This window comes from Oryx dammah, unplaced genomic scaffold, assembly GCF_014754425.2.
Source record: "Oryx dammah isolate SB20612 unplaced genomic scaffold, SCBI_Odam_1.1 HiC_scaffold_8, whole genome shotgun sequence".
Taxonomy (NCBI): Eukaryota; Metazoa; Chordata; class Mammalia; order Artiodactyla; family Bovidae; genus Oryx; species Oryx dammah.
In genome coordinates, this window is record NW_024070192.1 from 1,379,220 (window position 1) to 1,390,725 (window position 11,506).

The following is an 11,506-nucleotide window of genomic DNA, read 5'->3' on the forward strand; positions in this document are numbered from 1 at the left end:
TCGTGTCTTGACTCAGCGACCCCACGGACTGCAGCCCACCAGGCTCCTCCGTCCCTGGGATTTTCCAGGCAAGAGGACTGGAGTGGGGTGCCATCGCCTTCTCCGCTGTGTTCCTGAGGGGACAATAAAAGATGGACAAGTAGGTTTGGGATGCGAGCTCCAGTCTCTTGCCACAGTTACTGAAAGAATATTAAACTGTTCTGAGAAGCTCTGCAGTAATGGAGCTCGGCTGACTTTGTTTAGCCAGGTGGTTTTCAAGCATTTGACCTCAGAGACTTGTGGATAACACCCTGTTAATAGCCACCCCTCTCCCCCCCCACCAACTGTGGGTTTTTTCCCAGAACACACTTTTGGGGGACGCTGACATAAATCATTCACCTGAGCACAGACCTGTGCAAGAGTCACTCTCACTTCTCAAACGACATTTTGGAACCCCTGTTCTGAAAATCATCTGACTGGATTTCCGTAAGGATGGTTTCAGTTTTACAGATGATTGAGAAATCAGCCCATAAATAATGAAGTACTACAAGCCATTAACGTTTGGAAAAGGAAGTGAACCCTTGCCCTTCCTCCTACATAGATCATGAATAGATACCGTCTCAATATCATTGAGCCAGTGTTATCAATGTATTATTTATAAAACATAGAAACAATGACATGGAAAAAAATACAAATTGTTCCAAGTGGAAATTCAACAATTCAGGGCTTCTTAATGACAAACCTAGGAAATTTGTTCAAGGACCTACTTTAGTAAAACATGATTAACATTTCCTCCGATAAATAGAAGGTTGAGAAACACTCAAGAACGTTATATGTGTGCATGAAGTAACATTCACCAGAAACTTGCCCTAAAATTATAGAATAAAATTCGGTACAAGGAGCATCTTCAGCTTTATTCACGATGATGTAGTTACTGAAGTAACAACAGAATCTCTTAATGAGGCAGTTTTGGCCCAAACCTCTATCAAGGGGAGCTTTGAAGTGACGTACTATTAATAGTCTGTTACTAAACTTGCAGTTTCGAGCAAGACCTGTCAAAGGACGACAGTTACAAGACATGGCAGTGTCCTTGTTCCAGTGTGTGCTCCTCCATCCTGTAGGGCCAGAAACCTACACAGTTCCCACAGAGATAACCAGGCTCCAGAGCACACACCAATACCAACCAAACTCCGAAGGAACCACTGAAACGACTCCCTTTAAAAAGTTCTAGTCAGTGACTTCCCAGGGGGTCCAGTGGCTTAAGACTCTGCATTTCCAATACAGGGGCTTGGGTTCCATTCCTGGTCAGGGAGCTAGATCCCACATGCCTCCACTAAAGAGTTCCTATGCACAGCTAGAAGATTCTGCATGCCACAACTAAGACCTGGAAATAAATATAAAAAAGTTATCAATCCAAAGTACAAAAAAATTACATATATATATATATGACTGACGCCTAGGATCTCAGAGTGTTCTTGATCTCCTTTTCTTAAGCAGAAACTGTCCACCAACAGAAAACCTACCTAGACTTTTAAGCTCTCCACAGAGGCTGTTGCTGTGGCCTTCCTCCGGGCCCCCATCATCTCCGTGCCCTGTGTGCACCCCTCCTGAAGACCCCTTCCGCAACACACAGACACGCAGACACACAGAGATGACCAGACCACAGCTTCGCAGCTGTAACAAGAGGTCACCATTGGCCTATCTGACCCCTCAGGCAGGCCTGGCACTACCACTCTCAGATTCCGGCTCATCGAGGTGTGACCGCAAATGTTTCAAGGAATCCAGACAGTCACCAAAAGTACCAGAAGGGATGGTTTCAACATCCCTCCCACCCCCCACTGCTCACAATGCTGCTCACATTAGGTGGCTGGCACTCTCCACGGAGATCTCAGCCAGGGGAAGCTCCCACCAACCGGAGAGGGCTCCCTGCAGACAAGATGCTTCACCCGCATCTTCATTCTGCCACTCCTGGGCCCAGCAGAGCCCGATGCAGCGTCCTTCGGTCTAAAATTCAAGGCGCCCTTCTCCACAGTCCTCCCCAACTCCTGGAGTCGAATCTGAAGCCCCTTCCCACCAGACACTCCCACTCCTACCGTTGTAAGGAGACTGTTGTATCACACCGACAGTTCTTCCAGTGTTGGTCCTCACTCGCCTCAGTCTCCTTGCCTGTAAAATGGGGACAGTAGTCAAACCTATCTTTCTAATGTCCGGTGGGCAGTCTAATGCGCAGAAGTGGCCGTAGGGGCTGGGGGCCCGATCCAGGGAAAGAAGGCGCAATGCCAGGGGCATTCCTGTGCAGGTTCCCCCCGTGGGTCACTGGGGTCACTGGAAGCTTCTTGGAGCAAGTGTGGAGTGTAGACACCCTCAGGACAGTCGCGCCCACGTAGTACAATATGGACCAAGAGAGGGTGTGGAACCTTAGATACTGCGATTACTAAGACCACAAGGGACGCCCCCCACCCCGCGAGGCCCGCCCCCAGCCCTGCCCACGTCCCCGCCGGCACGTCCCCGAGGTGGTCCCCGCGCTCCTCCCGGGCCCGGCTGATGGCACCGCGCTCACCTTCCGCAGAAACGCCATCCTCGGCCTGTACTGCTGGCCATGGTGTCGGATGGTCATCCTGGCCCCTGGGACTCAGAACCGGGACGCACGGGACGGAAGGGGAAGCCCCCGGAGAGCGCGCCCGCGGCCCCGAGCCCAGGCGGTGCGAGGCTGCCCGCCGAGCCCCGACCCGCGTCCCCGGGAACCCGAATCCGCGCCGGCCAATCAGCGCGCTGCACCCGCCCGGCGAGCGCTGCGCTGGCGGCCACCTGGCGCCAGGGGGCGGTGTCGGGCCGGCGGGCCGGGGGGCCGCAGGTGAGGTGCGCCCGGGGCGCCAGGATGCTCCGTGGTCCCGGGCGCCCGCATGCACTGTGGTCCAGGGCGAGCTTGGACCCAGCACCAAGGCCCGGGGGCGTGAACAGTGCGCCCCGGCACTTGCATCCCTAGCTGGGCTGCCACCAGCTCCCTGCGTGGGTCTTAGCAAGCTGCTTGAACTTTCTGAGCGCCTGTCTCCTCATCTCGCTGGAGAAAAGTGAGTGGATGGAAAGTGACGCCTGTCTGTGTGTCGGGCGCTGGGAGGACAGAATAGATAACCCGGTGAACCGGCAGTGGAGTGCGGTCAGCGGGGAGGAACGCAGCTCCCTGCCAGGTGGAGTGGCTCTGAACCCCCAGTGTGCTCAAGCCGGTTATGTCACCTTTCTCTGCTTCGTTCTCCCCATCTCAGCGGAGACATTTTTGCTGCCTCCTTGTGAGTTTTTCTTTGGGAGGGGGAGTTTTGTTTTTGGTTTTAGGATACCTGAGCTAATACATGTGAAAAGCATTTAGCAAATATCATATGTGGAATCTAAAAGAGTGATACTAATGAACTGATTTACTAAACAGAGACCGACTCACAGACACAGAAAACAAAGATGGTTACCAAAAGGGAAAGGGAGGGGGAGGGATAAAATTAGGAATGTGGAATTACACACACAGTGCGCGCACGCACGCACACATATGCTATGTCTGACTCTTTGCGACCCCATAAACTGTTGCCCTCCCCCCTCCCCGCCCCAGGCTCCTTTGTCCATGGGATTCTTCAGGCAAGAATACTGAACTGGGTTGCCATTTTCTCCTCCAGGGATCTTCCCAACTCAGGGACCAAACCCTCATCTCCTGCACTGCTGGTGGATTCTTTACTGCTGAGCCACCAGGGAGCCCACACTCGTTCAGTCACTAAGTCAAGTCCAGCTCTTTGTGACCCCATGTACCACAGCACACCAGGCTCCTCTTCCTCTGCTGTCTCCGGGAGTTTGCTCAGATCCAACCATCTCATCTTCTGCCGCCCCTTCTCCTGCCCTCAATCTTTCCCAGTATCAAGGTCTGTTCCAAAGAGTCAGCTCTCCACATCAGCTAACTAAAGTATTGGAGCCTCAGCTTCAGCATCAGTCCTTCCAATGCATATTCAGGGTTGATTTCCTTTAGGATTGACTGGTTTGATCTCTTTGCAGTCCAAGGGACTCTCAAGAGTCTTCTCCAACACCACAGTTCAAAGGCATCAGTTCTTCAGCACTCAACGTTTTCTATGGTTCAACTCTCACATCCTTGTATGACTACTGGAAAAACCATAGCTTTGACTATATGAACCTTTGTTGGCAAAGTAATGACTCTGCTTTTTAATACACTGTCTTGGTTTGTCATAGCTTTTCTTCCAAAGAGCAAGTGTCTTTTAATTTCACGGCTGCAGTCACTATCCACAGTGACTTTGGAGCCCAAGAAAATTAAATCTGACATTGTTCCCATTATTTCGCCGTCTATTTGCCATGAAGTGATGGGACCAGATGCCATGATCTTCATTTTTGAATGCTGAGTTTTAAGCCAGATTTTTCAGTCTCCTCTTTCACCTACTTCAAGAGGCTCTTTGTAGTTCCTCTTCGCTTTCTGCCATAAGGGTGGTGTCATCTGCATATCTGAGGTTGTTGATATTTCTCCCGGCAGTCTTGATTCCAGCTTCTGCTTCATCCAGCCCAGCATTTCACGTGATGTACTCTGAATAGAAGTTAAATAAGCAGAGTGACAACATACAGCCTTGACGTACTCCCTTCCCATTTTGAACCAGGCGATCGTTCCATGTCCGGTTCTCACTGTTGCTTCTGGACCTGCAAACTGGTTTCTCAGGAGGCAGGTCAGGTGGTCTGGCACTCCCGTCTCTTTAAGAATTTCCCACAGTTTGTTGTGATCCACACAAAGGCTTTAGCGTAGTCAATGAAGCAGAAATAGATGTTTTGCTGGGAATTCCCTTGCTGATTCTATGATCCAGTGGATGTTGGCAATTTGATCTCTGGTTCCTCTGCCTCTTCTAAATCCAGGTTGTATATCTGGAAGTTCTCAGTTCATGTACTGTTGAAGCCTAGCTTGAAGAATTTTTGAGCATTACCTTGCTAGGATGTGAAATGAGCACAATTGTACAGTAGTTTGAATTCTTTGGCATTGCCTTTCTTTGGGATTGGAATGAAAACTGATCTTTTTCAGTCCTGTGGCCACTGCTGAGTTTTCCAAATTTGGTGGCATATTGAGTACAATACTTTAACAACATCATCTTTTAGGATTTGAAATAGCTCAGCTGGAATTCTATCACCTCCACTAGCTTTGTTTGTAGTAATGCTTCCTAAGGCCCACCTGACTTCACACTCCAGGATGTCTGGCTCTAGGTGAGTGACCACACCATCGTGGTTATCCCAGGTCACACTACTTTATATAAATAAAATAGATGATCAACAAGGACCTACTGTATACAGCAGAGAGTGTTAATGAGGGCTTCCCAGGTGGCGCAAGAGCAAATAATCTGCCTGCCAATGCAAGAGACTCAAGTTCGATCCCTGGGTCAGGAAGATCCCCTGGAGCAGGAAAGGGCAACCCACTCCAGTATTCTTGCCTGGAAAACTCCTTGACAGAGGAGCCTGGCTGGCTACAGTTCCTGGGGTCGCAAAGAGAGGCTATACTCAACACTCTATAATAACCCAAACGGGAAACAATCTGGAAAAGAATGGACGTATATATTTATACGTGGAACTGAATCACTTTGCTGTATGCCTGAAACTAACACAATACTGTAGATCAACTATACTCCAATATAAAATTTAACAATGTTTTTAAAACACTTAGAACCGTGACTGACAAGCAGTGAATGTCAGATAAACCACAGTTTGGGGGGGACTGTTAAAAGTTACCATCTCTAGTGGCTCCATTACACCCATGGTCTGAGTCCTGCATCTTTCCAGAATAATGTGAGGACTCTTGGAGGAGTCAATGGAGGTGAGAGAATAGGATCTGAAGTCAGATTATGTGGGGTCACATCTCCACACTGCTACTTACTAACCAGCAAACTGTGTGAGTCTGAGAAAGTTACTTAACCCCTCTGTGAAATGGGAATGGCACAATGACTGCCTACGTGATAGACAGTACGCAAATCAATAGATGCCAGTTGTGACTGTTACTAATATTAGTGCCATTGGTGATGGACAGGGAGGCCTGGCGTGCAAAGAGTCGAAAAGAGTCGGACACGACTGAGCAACTGAACTGAACTGAAAGATAGTATAACAGAAAGAGCACAAATGAATGAAAGCAGTCTCATCTGACAGCCACTTCCCTCCCCCTGCCCTCAATTTCTTCATCTGTAAACAGGGGACTGGAGGTCCCAGCTTCCGACAGGGTGCGCCCTCCCAGGTCCAGCAGCAGCGCTCCGTGAAAAACGGGGCCTTGCCTGGAGCTGGGCAGCTGAGGGCGGTGGGTGACACTGGGACAGAGAGGGCACGTGGGCAGCTGCCATCAGAGGCGCAGTCAACAAACCAGGCTCTAGATAACCGGGTTCCCATCCCAGCGGAAGAGCGGAGTTCCTGCCAAGCTGCTCTGACATCTCAGCTCCAGGCTGAAGTGCTAGAATAGGGCTGGTTGACTCATCGGGAGATGACTTGGCCGAAAGCCAGCAGATGTGACGTCAGCCCGGCCAGGCAGCCGCCAGGGAGCATGACGGAGTGCGGGAAAGCCCCGCTTCAGCCGGGCTCCCAGACTCATGGGGGTGGGGAGAGCAGACCAATTGCAGAATCTCATAACTGGCGAACCTGTTTCCCCACTCTTATTTTTTGACTTAGGCTTTCTGTTTTCTCAATTAGGTTAGATGGTGACTTGTCTATTAGGAGATTGTGTGTAGTTTCCTTGAGAATCAGATTTTATTGAAAAGATAGAACGTTACGATCATCTGGTCCCTGGATATTTCTGCTGTTTAACTTACTTAACAGCTGTGAGCGGGCTCTGTCGACTGGGAGAGAAGCTTAGGGGCGCAGTGGCCACCTGAGGCACTGTGTCACCTGCCAGCCTGAAGATATTCGCGGTCCTCTGGCACTCTCTAAGGCGACCTTGCTCGGATGACAAACCGAATGGCCACCTCATCACCCCACAGTTTACTACTCCAACAAGGATCTCGCCAAGCATCCTCACTTCCCAGGCGAGGGGGACGAGGTAGGGTGGGAAGAAGGAACGTAATTAGGACTCAGGGCACCTGGATGCCGATTCCAAACCTACCGCTGACCCACTGGGGACGTCAGGCGAGACTCATCACCTCAGGGAACCCCAGTCCCCGGTCAGAGTTGTTCAGCGCTCCCCAGAGTCCGCTCTTCAACCTTCTCAAACTTTAATGCACATAGCAGTCCCCCAGGGATCTCGTAAAAACGCAGATTCTGACTCAACAGCTTGGGGTGAGACTGTGCTAACCACTAGACCACCAGGGGACCCCTTCCTTGTCTTGATTTCTAATTTACAGCTTACCATTTTATATTAAGGCTTCCCTGGTGGCTCAGATGGTGAAAAACCCGCCTGCAATGCGAGAGACCTGAATTGGATCGCTGGTTTGGGAAGATCCCCTGGAGGAGGGCATGGCAACCCACTCCAGTATTCTTGCCTGGAGAATCCCCACGGACAGAGGAGCCTGGCGGGCTACAGTCCAGGAGGTCAAAAAGAGTTGGACACGACTGAGCGACTAAGCACACACATACTTTGTATTAAGCGTCTCCTGTGCGCCTCACTGACCCAACTGTGAAAGAGGCATAAAGTGAAAGTGAAAGTCACTCAGTCGTGTCCAACTCTTTGCAGCTGACCCCATGAACTGTAGCCTGCAGGATCCTCTGTCCATGGAATTCTCCAGGCCAGAATCCTGGGGTGGGTAGCCTTTCCTTTTTCCAGGGGATCTTCCCAACCCAGAGATGAAACCCAGGTCTCCCGCATCGCAGGCGGATTGTTTACCGTCTCAGCCGCCAGGGAGCCCCTGAAAGAGGCAAGGTATAAATGAACCAAGAGTCTGGACGAGCGCTAGATCACGTGGACTCGTGTCCAAATGGCCGCGTCCCCGGCTCTTCCTTAGTCCCCACTTGCATGTCACAGGATTCACCCAACGGCATCCTATTAAAAATCATGATGACCTGGCTGATGACTGACAGCATAATGCTCACACTTCCAAAGATGCCAAATAAAACAGTGGCCAGTCCATTATGAAATAACACTTGCCTCCAAAAACTCTTGCCAGTCTGAGCTTCCGCCGGTGTGCTTTCAAATGCCCACGTTGAATCGGCATCTCTGGGCAAATCTACAGTGTGAGGGTTTCCAGATGTCATTACAGGAACAAATCACGTGAATTTCTTTTCGAAAAAAATCTGACTTGACCCCAAACTACTGTCAAGACAGTGTCTATTCTGTCTAACAAATACCACAAAAGAAATCTCCTTCCAAGTTTAGTTCCATGAAGACGGAAATCACAGCATATCCTTTTCCTTGGTCAAAGAGATGTGCACCCCGGCGTTTCCCACCCTGAGCAGCAGAACAAATCTGGCATCAGGCCCTCTTGCAGGAACTGCAATTAATGTTCAATTTTTCGTGTTTTTTTCTCCAATCTGTCTTCCTATTTGAATTCATGGATGATTGGTTTCATTCTCTAGATTTTGGTCTTTTGGTCCGCCACAAGTCCTTTTTGGAATGACTTGGGATAGAAATAAATTGTATTTGAGTAGCGAATGGGAGTTGACTTGATGAATTGGACAAGGTCGGGGGTGAAAGGAAAACCTGTGCAGTCAAGATGGTCTTCAGGATAAGTGACTATATTCATCCAAATGTTTGTTGAACCTACAGTTTTATTTTAGTCCAAGATGCATGAGAGAAGGAGAATAGTGTGGTGAAAATACATTGGAGTTTGATGAAAATTTGTTTTCCTTGCAAGACAATTGATTAGACCACGCCTGTCTATCGAAACAGGATCAGCTCAGTTCAGAAGTAACAGGACGTCTTGTTTCTCAACCTGAGCTGCAACTCCATGGCTTCCAGGTGAGGTGGGTGATTGAGTGAGTCGGGGATGGAGGAAGCAGGTAGGAACACGGGAATGTGGCTTCAGGAACTCCACGTAGAATGATCGGAGCCAAGCGAGACCTCCTAGCCACCTCCAGGATGCCCCTCTATGATAAGGAATAATTCCCCTCCATCTTCTCCATTCTAAGGAGAAGCTCCTGTAGTGAGTCCCGGGCACACACTTCCCAGAAACACCTGCTAGAAATGATCAAAGGCAAATAGGACCATGTCGTCCCATCCTCTGTTCCCCAGAAGACATCACACTCCCCCTTCCTTAAGGAGTCCAGTGGACTCTGCTTGAGAAAATTGACATCTTTGATTTTACAAGTCTCCTTGTTCCCCTGTATATATGCTCACTACTGAAAATATAGAAATAGAAGCGGATTTTTGAACTTCGCATGTAATCTAGGAAAAGGAGTCTGAGTGAGTTGAGGTGGGATGGAGGAGGGAAAGAAGTGGACTGGAGCCCCTGGATTTAATGGAAGGCCCTTTTCTAAAGGTTGTTGTTGTTGTTTTAATGTGGACTATGTTAAAGTCTTTATTGACTTTAGTTACAATATTGACTTTAGTTACAATAGTGTTACAATATTCTGTTTTAAAGTTTGTTTTTTTTGGCCTTGAGGCCTGTGGGATCCTAGCTCCCCGACCAGGGATCAAACCCACACCCCTTTGTCGGAGGGCAAAGTCTTAACCACTGGACCGCCAGGGAAATCCCAAGTGTGTTTTATAAAGAGTTAGTCCTCATGTCACATGGATGCCCTTCCCACCCGCTCCGTGTTCAAGAGAGAACCTGTACACCGCAGGGGGCCTGGCCCAGAACTAGGAAGGGGCGGAGATGAGATTCCAACCCGGCAGGCCAGGTCCGAAGTCCAGAGGAACCGCCGCGGGGCTCTGCGACTCCCGCTTGAAGCGCTTGCGGAATACAGACGAGGAGGCGCGGGGGAGCTGAAGGCCGCTCCCACCCCGACGTCCCACCCGGGCTCTGCCCTCTGCTCCCTCCGTCCTGGGGCGGAGGTGACTCATCCCACGGGCAAGCCCTTTCCCCCCAAGCCGGGGCTTCCCACAGGCAGCATCGCTCCAGCGCTGCCCGCCCTGAGACGCCCTGCCCTGGGCCAGCCGGGAGATCCCGTCTCCTTCCGGCTTCCGCAGGCCCGCCGGACCCTCAGACTAAGCTCGGGTCTCCAGCCTCGCCCTTATCAGAGAGGAAAGCACTGTCTCCGTGTCCTTTTAACGGTCATGCTCCCCAGTCCGGGACTTTCCAAGGTTCCCGCCCTGCTTCCTTCCGGCTCTGGGCTTCCTGGGAAGAGCCCCTCTGGAGGGCTCGGGAAGCTGACCGACGGCAGGAAGTGAAGACAGAAGGCGCACCTGCGAGGGCCCGTTTCACGGCCACCGCCAGTTTCGCTTTCTTCATTTAGACGGGGAACTTTGGTCCCCCCCCGCCCCTCCCCCACCCCGCCCCCCTCTCTCCCCGGCAACGTGAGCAGCACCTTGACCTTGGGGGCAGCAGTCCTATCCTCCTGCCTCCTCGCTCCTTGGGTAGGCAGCTTTTCTGGGACCAAAGCCAAGGCTGCCCTGCAGACACCAAGCATGTTTTTTTTTAATCCAAACTCAGAGAATTTATCTTCCGCAGGGATTGCCAGCATCCCTCCCGCAAAGACCTTCTGTGGCTCCCTACTGCCTCCCGGGAGAAGACGGCGCCCCTCCCCTGAAACCCCAAGGCCACGGGGATCTGAGCTCATTTTCCAGCCAGCGCTGCCCCCTCAGCCTCCCGAACCGCCCTCCTCGGTCAGCGCAGGGGGCGGCTTTGGGTCATGTTGGACCTGCGGTCGGCTCTGGCCTCCCCCCGCCCGGGCTCTGGCCTCCCCCCGCCCGGGTCTGACCGCGGGGGCCCCGAAGCCCCCCCCAGCGCTTCCTTCCGCCTCTGGGCTGGCCCGCGCCCGCGTGTGGCACACAGCTCCCAGGGGCCCGCGTCCCCGCTGCACTATGGGCGTCCCCGGGGGAGCGCGGGGGCCGGGACAGCTTCCTGTCACCCCCCTTCCGGCCCCTGCATCGCACACTCTTCACCCCCATGGGACCCCCTTTCTAAACGAACTGCCCTCTGCCCTCCAAGAACTCCAAGCAGCAGCCCCTGCAGGGCCTTCCACTGCGCACCCCGCCCCCGGCCCAGAGCAGAGGACCCCCCCACCCGCCCAGGCTGGAAGCCCCGCTCCCCTGGGGCGCCCCCACCCCCGCCGCTCCGCTTCCTCGCACAGCCAGGTGTCTCCCCCGCGGGCAGTCTCTCGTCCTCGTCGTCAGGGACTTCAGAGCCCCCGTGCTGTGCCCCCCTTCCCAGCTTCCCAGCCCCCGGGGCCCCCGCTGCCCCCGCGTCAGCCGCCCACGCCCAGCCGCGCGGGACCCTGTCCTCACCCGGCAACGCGCGCCCTTCGGAGTCTGGAGTCAGGCTCGGGCCTGCGAGCCGGCTTCGCCCCTCCGCTCTCCCCGCCCCCCAACGCCCCCCGGCTCTCTCCCCCCCACCCGCCCCCCAATGGCCCCCGGCTCTCTCCCAGCCCCCCTGACGCCCCTCCGGCCCTTCCACCACCACTCTGCCCCCCTGACGCACCCCCCAACCCCCCCAACCCC

The 11,506-nt window shown here is 52.6% G+C and overlaps 2 long non-coding RNA genes across 2 annotated transcripts; one reads left to right on the top strand and one right to left on the bottom strand.

Moving 5' to 3' along the window:
• Positions 1–605: 605 nt before the first annotated feature.
• LOC120866593 lies at positions 606–2,763 on the bottom strand. Its single transcript, XR_005721710.1, has 3 exons — positions 2,540–2,763; positions 2,073–2,145; positions 606–1,363 (listed from the first exon to the last, which is right to left on the bottom strand). It is a non-coding gene; the product is annotated as an uncharacterized LOC120866593 (long non-coding RNA).
• A 33-nt stretch (positions 2,764–2,796) lies between these two features.
• On the top strand, positions 2,797–8,745 carry LOC120866594. The gene is made up of 2 exons (XR_005721711.1): positions 2,797–3,050; positions 6,796–8,745. It is a non-coding gene; the product is annotated as an uncharacterized LOC120866594 (long non-coding RNA).
• The last annotated feature ends 2,761 nt before the right edge of the window (positions 8,746–11,506 follow it).